General features: G+C 44.5%; 1 protein-coding gene across 2 annotated transcripts in view; it reads left to right on the forward strand.

Annotated features, from left to right (window-relative positions):
- ARHGEF4 (Rho guanine nucleotide exchange factor 4) overlaps window positions 1-13,401 on the forward strand; it is a 217,267-nt gene that overhangs the window by 151,153 nt on the left and 52,713 nt on the right. The gene's annotated exons all lie outside the window — the stretch shown is intronic.

The raw sequence follows: 13,401 nt of genomic DNA on the forward strand, positions 1-13,401 counted from the left end.
AGGATGCTGTCATGGCTGATATCAGTTGTGTAAGATGATTACAAAACCAAGGGAGCTTTCAGGCCTGTTTACAAAAGCAGTGCTATTGAGTCTTCCTCCCAACGGTAAGAGCTCCAGCAGTTGTTTTACTGTGGAGCACAGCAGGGGAATTGGCAGAAATCAATATTTAGTCCTATTTGGGTGTGATTGCAGGTAATCACACAGGTGAGTTAGTGGTGCAGCAAAACCTGCAAGAGTAAGAATGAGGAAATCTCCCTTCAGTTTCAGGGAGATTACCAGCAAATGGCTTTGTCTGTCTCTGCTTTCTACTGCCATTCTTGTACAGCAGCTTGTTCCCTTGTGTACTCCCACCAAGCAGAGAGGCTGTGTCCTCCAGCTGCCTGGCACAGAGGTGGTGTGATCAGCCTCTTTGCATGCTAGTAATACAAGAAACTATTCAAAGCTTTTTTTTTTGGGGGGAAAAACCCCATAAAATTCCTGTTACAGTTTTGGAACATGCTCATACTGAGCACCTTGTGCAGCGAAAAGTAATTGTATTCTTGCAGTAAGCAGACAGTAAAATATTTCCAAGGAGAGATTATAGACAATGACTTCTGTGGAGCTTTGTTTTAATGACAGCATATTGCTGTATATAAAACACATACCTTGAGGTAAATTCATAGCCTCTGGCACCAGCCTCTGAGAGGTTATTGCACGTTCCGTGTAACCAGACAGGCACAAAAATTTTTATCTTGAGTTGGTCTGTAAGCAGCTTTGGGATTATATAGCAAAAAGCTCTGTGATGCTTGGATTTTATGCATTTACATTAAACCCCATCAATTCCAGGAAGAATCTGAGTTCTTGTGCTGCTGATCACTTGTCTTACTCCTCATTAAAGACTATTTGGAAGAGAGAAAAGCTGCAGTAATGGCATAAATCATGTGAACAAGCAGAAGAATATCTTCCTCAATTATTTTTAAAATTAGTCTGCAGCCTTTTCTGGCACGTAACTCCTGTTCTTTCAAAACACAGCTTGCTTGAGCAGGAGCACAAAACTGTAGAATATCACATCCTCCAAGCTCACAGTCCCCACTTGCTGTGCTTGGTTACACGGCCATAGTGAAAATGGGAGGAAAGTCCGGGATACACAGCAGAAGTGGGCAGCTGGGGTTGTGCTTCCAGGACCTGGGGCTGGCAGGCAGGCTGGATTTTGTCCTGGACTGTGCTGTGGCACAGTTAGAACTGGGATCCACTTACTTGGGCTGCTGAGCTCGTACTCATTTGTGACGTGTCACTGGTTCACAACACACAGCTGCACAGAAGTTTTATATACCAAGGTCAACAAAGGATTCACAGTTTTTGACGTTCCATTTTGGTTTGTTCTGGGCACTGATTTGCAAGAACTTTAAATGGAAATAGGCATTTCTTTCCTGGAAAAATCTGTGGATGGAAAGCTCCAAAGTTAGCTTCTACCTGTCAAATCCGAGCACTGTGAAAGACTTCCAAGGTAGTTACACATGAGCAGAGATGTCTGTGTGGGTTAGATCTTCACAGCCAGGTTGTAACAGGGACCTGTCACAGCCTGGCTAATCAACCTGGCTGAAGCACTGAATTGATGTATCCTTGCCCCTTCTGGAGCTAGGTCATTGTGGGCTAATTTGGATATTGATCTTTCCAGTCTCAGATTAAAATTTAAAATCACCTTGTGCTTCCTGATGCATATTCTGTGACTGTAAGGTGAGCTGCTCCCCTGAATTAATAGCTTTGTTCCTGGCCCTGGCACAGCCTTCCTGTTCTGCTGGCCACAACATATTTGGTGTGATACAACCCCAAAAGGTGTTCTGCTTGCTGCCTGGGTGCTCTGCCCATCCTGGGATTAAGGAGAACATTAAAATGTGTGCATGCTCAACTGAACCCTTAACTGGTCCCAATTACCAGCACCAGCTGAGTGGCTCGTGTAGAAGTGGCTTCAGGGACTTGAATTCGCTGGTCTCTGCTGATATGGTGCTGTCAGAGAAAAATCAACAGGCAGGTTTTATCGAGAGATTAAAATAAAAAAATTGCAATTTTTTAAGAGCAGTTTCCTAATGGTGCTTGAAGCGGGGTGGAAGTCATGCTCTGACTGCAAAGGACAGCTCTCTGGACACTTGGCTGCTGAGCAGCCACGAGCTAATTGGAGCAAGACAGCATTTCCCAGCGCAGCTGTTGTGTCCTTGTTTGCACAGATGAAAACCACAGCCAGCAAACCTTGCTGGCCAGTGTCTTCCAAACTCCAGTGAGAGCAGCAGGCCTGGGAGTGTGGCGTTCTGCTCCCTCCAAGTGAGCTGCTCCCTGCTCCCCTCGGCTGGAGCCAGGCCGAGTGGGAGTATTCTGCTCAGCATGAATTCCTGCCCTAAGCATTCCTGCCTCCCTGCTGTGCTCCAGTGATGCTTCAGAATGTCATAATCCCCTTCTTCCCATGTCCTCTTCCCTTTGGGGGCTGGGCAGCTCCCCGACAGCCTCTGCTGCAGCTTAACCCAGAGCATCAGCGCTCCTGTGATGGTATTTGACAGGCTTCATGTTTGATCTGGAGGGGGAACCTTCACCAACACAAATAATAACATCTGAAATTTTGTTGCTGGTGACTGAGGGCAATTAAAAGCTAAATGTCACACAGAGTGTAGGCTGCACTTTCCTAGTGAAAATATTACCTGGTGATTTGGTGGCGGCAGTTAATTAGTTTGGGCAAATGATCTCTTGCTGTGGATGTTTATCAGTGCAATCACATTTATAGTCAGGCTAACGGGGTAGAAAAAAGGGAAGGGAATACTCTGCCCTTTTGCTTTAGGGAGAGCAGATCCTCGAGTGCTGTGACTCTTGCAAGACAGGGACCTGGCTCTGTGCTTTTTTCCTCGGTTCTCTGCTGAACTGAATGCTCAGCAGCAAGACTGTCTCCTGAAGGTCACTGAGCTGCGCACAACAAGAACTGACAGGTCTCTTTCCAAGATCTGGCTGAGCTGCAGTAAATAAAAGACGATGAGAGACATCCAGGTTCATCAGAGCTCTCGGGAGGGATGTTCAAAGTTCAGACCAAAATGGGAACCAGAGACTGCTTTCTGTGCTCAGTGCACATCAAGAGGCACAGTGGGTGAGAGGGCTTCCAAATCAGAGTGTGGTTGTGTCAGGACATGTTGTGCTGGATTTGCAGAGTAGGGAACTGTCTGGCACCCTCTGGAATAGCACTGAACTCGGGTGAAGACAGCAACAGCTACTGGGGTCCAGAAACACAGTGCCCTCAATTTAGCTGGATTTGAGTGAGTTCGTGGCAGATGCATCCTTGTTGCCCAGTCTAGTCTAAAATGCACTACATCAATCTTCTCTATAATTTAAAATAAAGCTGTTCTGAACTCCTAACAATGTCATTTGAATAAGCATAGCTTGAAGCATGAAACAGTGTGTAGGCTGACTTGTTAAGTGTGTGTGTAGTGGTTTAAAGGAGATACAGAGCATATTTTTGGGCACCACAATAAGAGTGCTGTGGGACGAGTTGGAGAGGATCCAGAAGAAAGTAATGAGAGTAATCTGGGGCACATGACCTACAAGTTTGGATGATTTTAGGGGTGTGCAGTAGAGGAGAATGGAGGAGGACATGAATCTTGAAATGCAGACAGAAAGGCTGTCCTGAAGGTAACTACTTGATACTTACGTGTTGGGGATACTGAGAGGGGAGAAGGGGCTGGGAAATCTGTGGCAAAGATGTTTCTGATTGGATGCTAGGAGAAGTCCTGGAAAAAGGATTACCTGGAGAGACTGTGAAGTCTCAGTCAGTAAAGGTCTTGAGGAGGAGACTGGGGAAAGCTTTCTCAGAAACTGCTACTGCTGTTGATTCAGCTTCGGAGCAGATGAACTGGCAAGAAGATTTAGTGAGGGTCCCTTCCAGTCTTGCCTTGTGTAGACAAGATTGGAATGAACACTGGGCTGCCACTTATGCTTTGAGCTGCAATTCAAGTAATTAGCTTCATCGATCTTTTTATTTCATTACTCCGCAGTAAATCACTTTGGTTCCATTCCAAAATTTCTTTACTCTAGTGAAAGTTGGATTAAATCCTTTCTGCACAGTTAGGAGCACACTTATGTTTCCAAGATATTTATTCCCTACTAATTTATGTACTTGAAAGCCTCCTGTGTATTTGAATAGAATGAAGATGAGTTCACAGGCCCTCTCTTTCCACTTTCAGTGCCACGTTGTGTAGCTGTTTGAGTTGTGACCACTGTAGACTCAGGAGGGTACCTGACAGGTCCCATAGGCAATTCAAACTATGTGAGTCATGTAGGAAGTATTAGCTCGAGTTTGATTTTCTAGGCAGCTCAGTGCCCCCATCTTGGAGAATTTATCTGTGGTGACTCTCCCTTCTGTTCCAAAAATGAACAAAAAAAGATATCACCCAAGAATAATCTAGATATGATGGTGTTTAACTGTTTTACTGACATTGTCTGTTCCTGGTTTGTGAGACACAGAATCCAGATGCCAGACATTATCAGGGAGTGCTTTCAGCAGCGACGTGCTGAATTCAGGCTCGGTACTTAATGGTACGTGCAGTTTTTGGGGGGTTGTCTCACACTCTGTCTTCTGCAATGCTGTGCTACATCTGTGTTTTCTTGCCTCTCTGACCTCGTTCTTTTGCTAACACAGGTCAGCAACTACTAAAAATGGTGTTGTATACCCACTGGGAATGAGAATTCCAGATTCTGCTGCGACGCCTCCGGGGCCATCTCCATGTCCTTGTTAGCTCTAAATAGCTGCATTTGGCTTCACTCTTGGTCATCTTAGAGCAGAGATAACTGGGGAGGGATTGAAGGAGATGGAAATCAAATGCTGGACCGAGAGAAAATCGAAGCAATCTCTCAATATCTTTCTCATTAGAAACCAGCGTAAGATGTTTGTGGGCTATGGGAATACAATTTACAAGTTGTTCTCTCACGCCCAAATTTGCCTGTCATTCCTTTCTGGATAAATGCAATCCACTAGTTAGAGGCTTTTTCCACTGGCTGAATTGTTTCAGCCTGTTTCTGAAACATATTTATGTTGTTTTTTAAAGTCCAAATCCTCTCTTATTGCTGCAGTGGAGATGAATATCTATGAGGTTGAGTGGCAAAAAGAGGGAATCTGCCCCTTTTACACAATCCTAATTGTGTCTCTGGGGCTGGGGAAGTGTTCCCTTCCTGGAATCAGGGTAGGGAACAAGCAGAGTGTCTTGCTGGCAGCACCTTGTGCAGGGCTCTCTACTTTGCTTGTCCTATCCATCTTGGTCTCACTCAGCTTTTTCCACATAACAAAGAAAAGTGAGATTATTTGAGTGTATGGGTAATAACAGCCACTGATGCCAGAAGTATAAATTAATAATTGGGCGGAAAAATGTTTTGCATCATGGGTCTTTTTTGGGCAAATAGATCTGTTCATGAGATGAAGCAGCCTGCACCCTCTCCTCCCCTTTGCTAATGTGACGTGAAGCTTTTGCTGCTGACGTTCTGCTGGAAGATGAGGTGCTCAGCTGAGCCCACTGAGCAGGTTTTCTTCTCTTGCTGCTGAGTCCTGCTGTGATCTCACCGTTCTGGTACCTTAGTGATCGTTTCTGCTCTAGACTCTCTTTGCACACTGTATAATTTTGGGATTTGTTGGGGTTTTTTTGCTTGTGGAAATATCTGGAATTTTAATGTGAGAATTTTTTTTTTGCCTAAGACTCCTATTTCCACATAACCATTTTTGTGAGGATGATGAAGATACTGATTTTTGTGCCTAGCAAAACACTGTCAGGAGACTGAATTAGGTGCAAATTTCTCCTCTTTCTGCAGTTGTTGCTGAAAGGGAGATTGAATTGAGATTATTCTAAGGGACAAAGTGGATGCTTATTTGAGGAAGTAGCATCAATTGTGGTGAGATTGAGTTCACACTATTTCCATTCCCCAGGAGTGGAAAGTACTTTTCAAGTCCAGAAGCTGTCTTCACACAGACCAAACTCAGCTGTGCTTTGGGTTTGACAGATGTCAGTGGTTCTGGCAACAGCCAAGGCCACAGGAACCAAATGTGTTCTGTACACAGTGATGTCGCAGTGTTGTCACCAGGAGTGTAGAAGCCTTCTCCTCATGATTTCCAGATCAGTTCTTCAGCTGTCATCGTTTTGGAACTGAGAAAACCTACTGATTTCTTCATCAGCTCCAGTCTCATTTATGAGTCCCAGACCCCATTGCTCAGAAGAGTAACATCTTCCCAATGCACTTCTCTGTCTCCCAAAAGGCTGGGTTAAACTGGAGTTGGCTGAAATGTGAAGCTGTAGATTTAGTGGTGGAGTCATTGGAACTGTGATGATCCACAATGTAGTATCTGAGTGCCAGCCATTCCAGCTGTCAGTGCCCAAGCCCTCTCCAAAGTGACAGCTCAAACCCTTGGTCATCCCAGCCACTGCAGGACACGAGGAGAAATGATGCTTACAAGTGAAAACTTCGTGTGTTGTGCCTACAGTATCGAGGAGGGCCAACATCAAAGGATGCTATTTTGTTGCTTTAGACTGGAAGTACTAATTAGAATGGAGGTATTAATTACACTTTGCATCATCTATCTGCTTCTACCTTGTTTAGGTGTGAATGCGTCTGATCTTTTTGTCCCTCCCGTCTAGGATCAGTTGTGAATTCATCTGTTCTTTTTGTCCCTCCCATTTAGGATCAGTCTGTTTCCCATTAGAAGGATATGTGCACGTGGAGAGCATTCTTCTCTCACCTCTGAGAGGGCTCTCTGGCCTTTATCGCACTGGAAATGCTATTCTGCACTGAAATCAGGCAAGCACCGTTGTGCCTGTTCCAGTTGTTCTGATGTTGACATTTTTTGAAATGATGCAAAGAAGGACCTGTGCAGTGTAGTGAAAAGAATGAACCCAAACCTTTAAGTTTACTCTGAGGCTAGTAATGAAAACTCGTACAGCTCAGAAAATGTGCCTTGGAATTGATTGGAGACAGTGCTGTGTACGGAGCAGTTATCCCCAAGAAGGACAATTTCCAGTTCAAACAAGCTCAGGCTGTATTTACAGCAGAGGGATACTGGAGTCAAGGGCATTGTTTCACTTCTGATACACTTTGATGGCATTTGCTACGTTTCCAGCAGGAAAGATAAGCAGCTGCCAGGAACATGGTCTGGAAATGGCAATTTCCTGCCCTCGGTGGAACTGCACCTGCTGAGTTCAGACACGGACTTGAGGGGAAGAATGTCCCACTTTTGGAGCCTGGCCTTTGCATTTGTGTTTGAAAGGAAAGAAGGCAGACGGAAGAGTAATTAATCAAGGTTTAAGGAAACAGGATCATGAAGAGATTTATATCCCTCATCTGTATGTATAATGGCTCTGTCAGCTGCATGATGGGCTCTTGGAGGAGCTGCTCTCTAATGGGGTGGGATTTAGAGCTCTGCAATGCTGAGACAGCTGAGGGTGGGGAGGTTGCTACAGGGTGATACAGGCCCCCTTATCCATCTTTTGTGTTTTTTTGTTCAGAAGAAAAAAGGGGAGAAGAGATGGTCGACACGGTTTGTCTATGCAAGCAAAAAGCTGATTTGTAAAGATTTGTGAGTTTGCTTTGTTAATGAGTAGAAGGGTCACACCTGAACGGCTGAAGAGTGTCCTCTGCACTTGTGTGCCATGGTCCTGTGCAGCTGGTGGCAGTGCACTCTCTCCAGCCAGAGTGAGGGCCGAGGTGTGTTAATCACTGTGCAATCACAAAGGGCTGCATTGCGGCATCACCCCCTAAGCCAGGCTGACAGCAGAGCTGCAGTTCAGCCACACGCTCAGAATGCAGGATGCCAAACACCACAGGCACGTCTGTGGAACGCCTGGCACTGCTGCACCCAAATGGCCTCATGGACCAAGAAAGCATCCTCAATTTTTTCATGGATTTTACAGCATGCTCAGCTTCCATGGTCCCCACTACATGCTGTGCGCCTCACTCACTGATTTTAATCACTGGGATAAGATCGTTTAAAGCTCCTTCAGAATAAATTAGCAACACTCACTGTTCTCACCTGTCCCTGAAAATTCTGGATTGCACAGAAACAGAGGAGCAGCAGACCAGTATCTTGCATAGCTGCTTTTGGGGAAAAGTCAGCGTCTGTAGAGGCGAGGCAGTGCAGCTCTGAGCCTTGCCCTGCTGCTGTTTCCCTCCTGTCAGCCTCTCTCTCCACACCCCTTGTCAAATCAAACAAATGCTTTTGGTGCTGAGAGCACTGGTCGCTGTCAGAGCAAAGATGGATGGCTCTCCAGGATGTATGGACATCATCTGGGAATTTGTTTTAGAGGTTGAGGTAGAGTTTTTTTCATATCAGAGGAAGAAATTTATATCTTCTGACAATAGTCTCCTGAGGGCCTCTTTCCTTTATTGATACTTCAGTGTTGTCCTTTGATGTAATAATCCTGCATTACATAGGCTGTCACTCAGAAATGATGAAGTTGGACTTTTGGTGCAGGGGAATACCACCAAAGCTGAAAAAAAAAAAAAGAATATTTGAATTTTTGAGACAGAGACAGCTATACCTTAACTTAAAGGAAGATACTTGTGCACAGAGAAATTCATGATGAATATGAAAATTAGCCAGGAGCTTGGTCTTACGGAAATATTATCTAAACTGACAGATTTTGTGTTTACACTTCATCCAGACCGTGTCCTCAGCTAGTTTAAAATGCACAGATAGCATCCAATAGCAGTGGCACTGTGGAATGTTTTAAAATCTGACTAAACACAGGAAAGATCACATCTGACATACCTGCCCTTGAGTGAAAGGATTATTGTGCTTGTTTCATAAATCCAAACAACTGATAAAGAATTGCTGGTTTGTTCACCAGGGCAGTGCATTAGAACACACAGAGACTTGCTCTGGAAGGGGCGTCCTTGTTTTAGCCTGGGTGTATTTTGCAAGCAAGTTCCACACTGGGGTCAGATTGGCAAGGATGACTTTAACTGCTCCAGCCACGCCTCGAGGAGAACGTCCCTTTTCTGACCAGTGCCTCAGATACGGCTGCCTTTGACTGTACGTCATTTTTACCATCTCCAGCTGGGCATGGGGTCAACTTTGAAATTAGTTTCCAAAGCTTCCAGGATATTCTGTGCTGCATGCAGTGGTCTGGAGGTGGTAATGTGTCATTTACAATTCACAGTTCAGAGTGCACGCTTAGCATCTCAGGCTCACGGTTTGCTGAAATGCTGCTCTGACCAATTCAGATCTGCTGTTCTGATTTCCTTCTCGAAGCTCACAGCAAACATCCTAAGTGATGGATTTAACTATGAAAGGAACCCTGGCCAATGTGACCTCGACAGAATGTTTTTTCCTTTTGAACGGGTGATTAATAATGGCTTTGAATTGAATACTTCAAATATTTCAAGAGGAATAATGTTTTCCTTGGAAGAGTTTTCTTGCTGTAGGGTGAGATTGCATCTGACACATCCAGCCACATTCAGACCTGGCGCTGAATGTTGTGGAAGAACTCTGCAGTGAGGCACCTTCTCACACCAGTTTCCTAGGAAACTTAATTTTATTGAAAGTAAAACCTCCTTTCGTTCCTGTGATATTTGCAAGTTTATTGAGATGCATCAGTCAGTAGGGTCAGTATCTTGAGGATAATTCCTTAAATCTGATTTGCAGTAATCCGTCATATCCAGGGAACAAACACTTCACAGTGGGCAGCTCAGTAAGAACAGTATCAAATGTACAAGGCTGGAAGGCCTGTCCTTGAGTTCTTCAACGTATTTAATAAGATTATCACTGTCCATGTACAGTTTGAAATGGTTTTGGTGCAGAGTCTTTCACTTTCACACCTATCACTGGCAGGGAGTCTGGAGTCCCTGGGGAGGAGAGGTGTTGGGGGCTGACAGGTGTGGGCTGTGTTTCTCCCCACCCAGGGACGGCAGTTGTTTCTGCCCACTCAGGGACGGCAGTTGTCGGGGGCTCCTTTTCAGGAGTTTAAATTCCCCGGCATTCCGGTGGTTTTAGAGTCTTTTTTGCCCTCTGCAAAGCTCTGTGCCAAACCGAAGGAAGAGACGGAGTCTTCAGGTTTAGATTTTTCAAGGTTGCATACTTCGTTTATTAGTTCTTATCTTACGATTTTCTCAGTCCAACAAGATGTTTGCCACGGCTTGGACTTCTCACGTCTCCCCCCGAGCTGGGCTGTCCTTATCTTTTATACTAATTGCTACGTATTCTTTATTTACTATTTATTACCAATGTCTATCACTATTACTAAAAAGGTCATCTTTACTTTGACCCAATCCTCACTAACTACTTTGTGCCAACGTCACTGCAGAAATGGAGTGAGGGAAGGAGAAGGAAGAAGAAGGAGACAACGTCCCAAATTCTCCATCTTGCCCCATTCACTTCAATGCCAAAAATCCCAAACTCACTGTTTTTTCACCCTGTGATATACTAAACTACAATTTTTCACACTCTTGTGGCCTGCAATGCTTCCTGCAGTGCAAGAAGCCTCTTCCATGGACTGAAATCAAATCCAGTGTCTCTCTGAGCCCTGGGCTCTGGGCTGGGGTCCCAGACCCCCCTGCCCAGGTCCCTGACCCTCCAGGGCAGCCAAAGGAATGCCCTGGGCTCCAACAGGCTGCAGCTGGATCTGGTGTGAAAAGTCTCCATTCTCACCCCAGCCAAGCCCTGAAAGCAGGAGACTCATCCAGGGCACCTCTGGGCTCCAACCTTCTTTCCTTGGCTTGTACTCCTGCTCTTCATCACGGGTATTGATTATTAAAACCAGTCAGTCCTGTGCTCTGGCAGCAAATTTCACTAACAAAAGTGTAAATATACCATGTCTGAGTGGGTTTAAATTTCCACCTTGCCTCTGTCCGTGAGGTCCCTGAGCTGGTGTGGTGCCCTGCTATTCTGCACCCATCTTCGAGTGCCAATGCTCTTGCGTTTTTTTTCTCCTCAGATATAAAAACTGGATTTCATTTGGCCATGTTCAGTGTCTGTCCTGCAGCTTGCTCAGAGCTGATCTCCCAAATCTGCTCTAAATAACACCAAAGAATTCCTCTGACTAATTCAGAGCCTGGCTTTGACTCCTTTGTGCAGCATCGTGTGATTCAAATGTATGCTGCAAAAGGCCTGATCCCTTCGCTATTGTGGCAGTTGTGGTTAAATAATATTAATCCTTGATTTTCTGTTTTCCCCTCAGAAATACTTGGTAGCCTGATCCCCGGGATTTTCTTAGAACTCAGATTAAAATATAAACTGGGACAGAGGGATTTCCCATAGGTAAAGCAATTTTAACAATGTTTTTAAATGAAAGTATTGTATCCCCGGCATGAAATCAAATGTGTTGTGTGTTACATGAAGACTGGTCATGCAAAATAATGTCAACAAAACAATCTTGCTGCCCCTTGAGACTTATACTTGATAATGCACAAGAGCAATTGAAAGTCTTCTCATGGCATTCATTTTTAATTACTTCTGTGGTCCAAGGTCATAGATATAAGCCACTTGTCAGCCTGGATAGCTTCACCAAGATAAAGACTAGATTTATGGCATTTATGCAGAATTCTGGGAAAAACCAAAGGTCACATTTTTCAAATTGAAGTGTTCAAAGTTAGCCCCTTAAACCCGTGCTCAGACACTTGGATAAACAGCCTGCCTTTCACAAGTGCCAGCAGAGGCTCTTTGTGCTGACTGTGCTGCTACAGCCCCTGCCCAGTGCCTGTGTCACTCACCAGCCCAGTTTGGGGCTCACAGGCCTCCTCCAGGCTCTGGTGTTGGTTTGGCCTTAACCAAAGTGGCCACGTTGTCAAGGCTTTAAATTATTATGAAAACAGTTCTTCCTTCTCATTCCTTCAAGTCTTAATGTGGATGCTGCCATTATAAGGAAGACCTGTGTCTCTTCTGTTTCCATGCAAAGTTGGCATGACTGAGTGGAACATTTTAGAGACTATTGTGATATGAATAGTTTTACATCCTAGTGGCAGCTCTTCATAAAAATTATCTTAACCATTCTTTACGGTGAGTTTTTTCAGGCCAGTAGCTAAACCTTCATGAGTAGTAGAATTTTCTTGTTTCTAGACTGTGACTCAAGACTGAAGAAAATTTTTTGCTTTTTGGCAACAAAATCTTTAGCAAAGTCTTAGCTTCCAAGCTCTTGTTCTTTTAAGGTTGTGCTTGAGTGTAGAGGCAGAATAAAAATGCGGAATCTTTGGAAATATAAGTCAACCAGAATTTTCTGCACCAGGTTTGCATTCTTCCCTTTGTTTAATAAAGCAACAGGTACAAGAAAGGAGGCTGTGTGAGAGCCCATGGTAGCTTGGGTTCCTACCACTCTCCTGTGAGTGCTCTGAGGAAGTTGTTTTAGAGGTGAAGCAAATCACTAAATCCATAGAATTAAAATAGACGAGTGTGAGGTTTGGGACATTACAGCACTTGGATGAAAATTAAGTCTTTGGAAAGTAGCTGCAGAGGCAGGAGGAACAGCAATTCCTGAGAAAATGGGGGGACATTTTCTATGGAAGGTCTTTATTTTAGGGCTGGTGATGACCAGAAATATTGGTTCTGTCAGGATTGTTTAAGGGTCTTTCATTTGCATTTTGGAAGAGGAAAAAAAGGATTAAAACACAGGTTTGGGGAGTGGTTAAATATGCACCAGGGCTCTGGTTCAGATGAACACAGATTAAGTGAAGGCAGAGCAGTAAGGCTCAGCAGCAGTAAGATAAGTGTGGCACCTTTGTCTGAACGTTCCCACAGGTAAGTTTCACATATTTGTGCAAACAAAAGCTGAGAGAAGCCCAAAGGTGATTCTAGGAATGATGCCACATGTGACCATGCACTGAAATAGTGGCAAGTGTTGAGATTGTATAGGGGAATCTGTGGGAATAATCTTTTAAATATACAGCGTGTCTCTTTTTGCCAAATTGCCGATCTTCCAACCTGCAGGATGTGCCTATAAGGTTTTGACAATCTGGAGCTGATGCTCTTCTAAAAATAAACATATAGAAACAGATAAAAACAAATAAATTCCTGGAATCTTATTGACAAAATCTCTTCCAGTCCATTTTTGTCAGGCTTGTCAGCTGTACTAACACTCTTTGATGCTGCTTTTACCACCTATGTTTGCTGAAGTAGGTGTTGCCCTCTGTAAATAACTATTGTTCTGGTTTCCTGGCCCATTTGCTCGAATTTCCTCAGTTTTTGTTGCGCTTCTGAATAAGAATGGGTGGATATGGATACGGGGACGTAGCATTTTCAACTTTGCAGGTGAGCTGATGGCTCACTGAGGACACTGCTGATCTGAAGTGACTCTGGTCACGCTCCACCAGGCAGTGTCAGATGTGTTGTTCCCCAGCCTGGCAGGATTTTTGGGATGCAGTGCCCTGATGAAAGGGCAGCTTTGGTGCTGCTGGTGGTTTTCGCATCAAGGGAGAGCAGTT

Source organism: Hirundo rustica, chromosome 10, assembly GCF_015227805.2.
Source record: "Hirundo rustica isolate bHirRus1 chromosome 10, bHirRus1.pri.v3, whole genome shotgun sequence".
Classification (NCBI taxonomy): domain Eukaryota; kingdom Metazoa; phylum Chordata; class Aves; order Passeriformes; family Hirundinidae; genus Hirundo; species Hirundo rustica.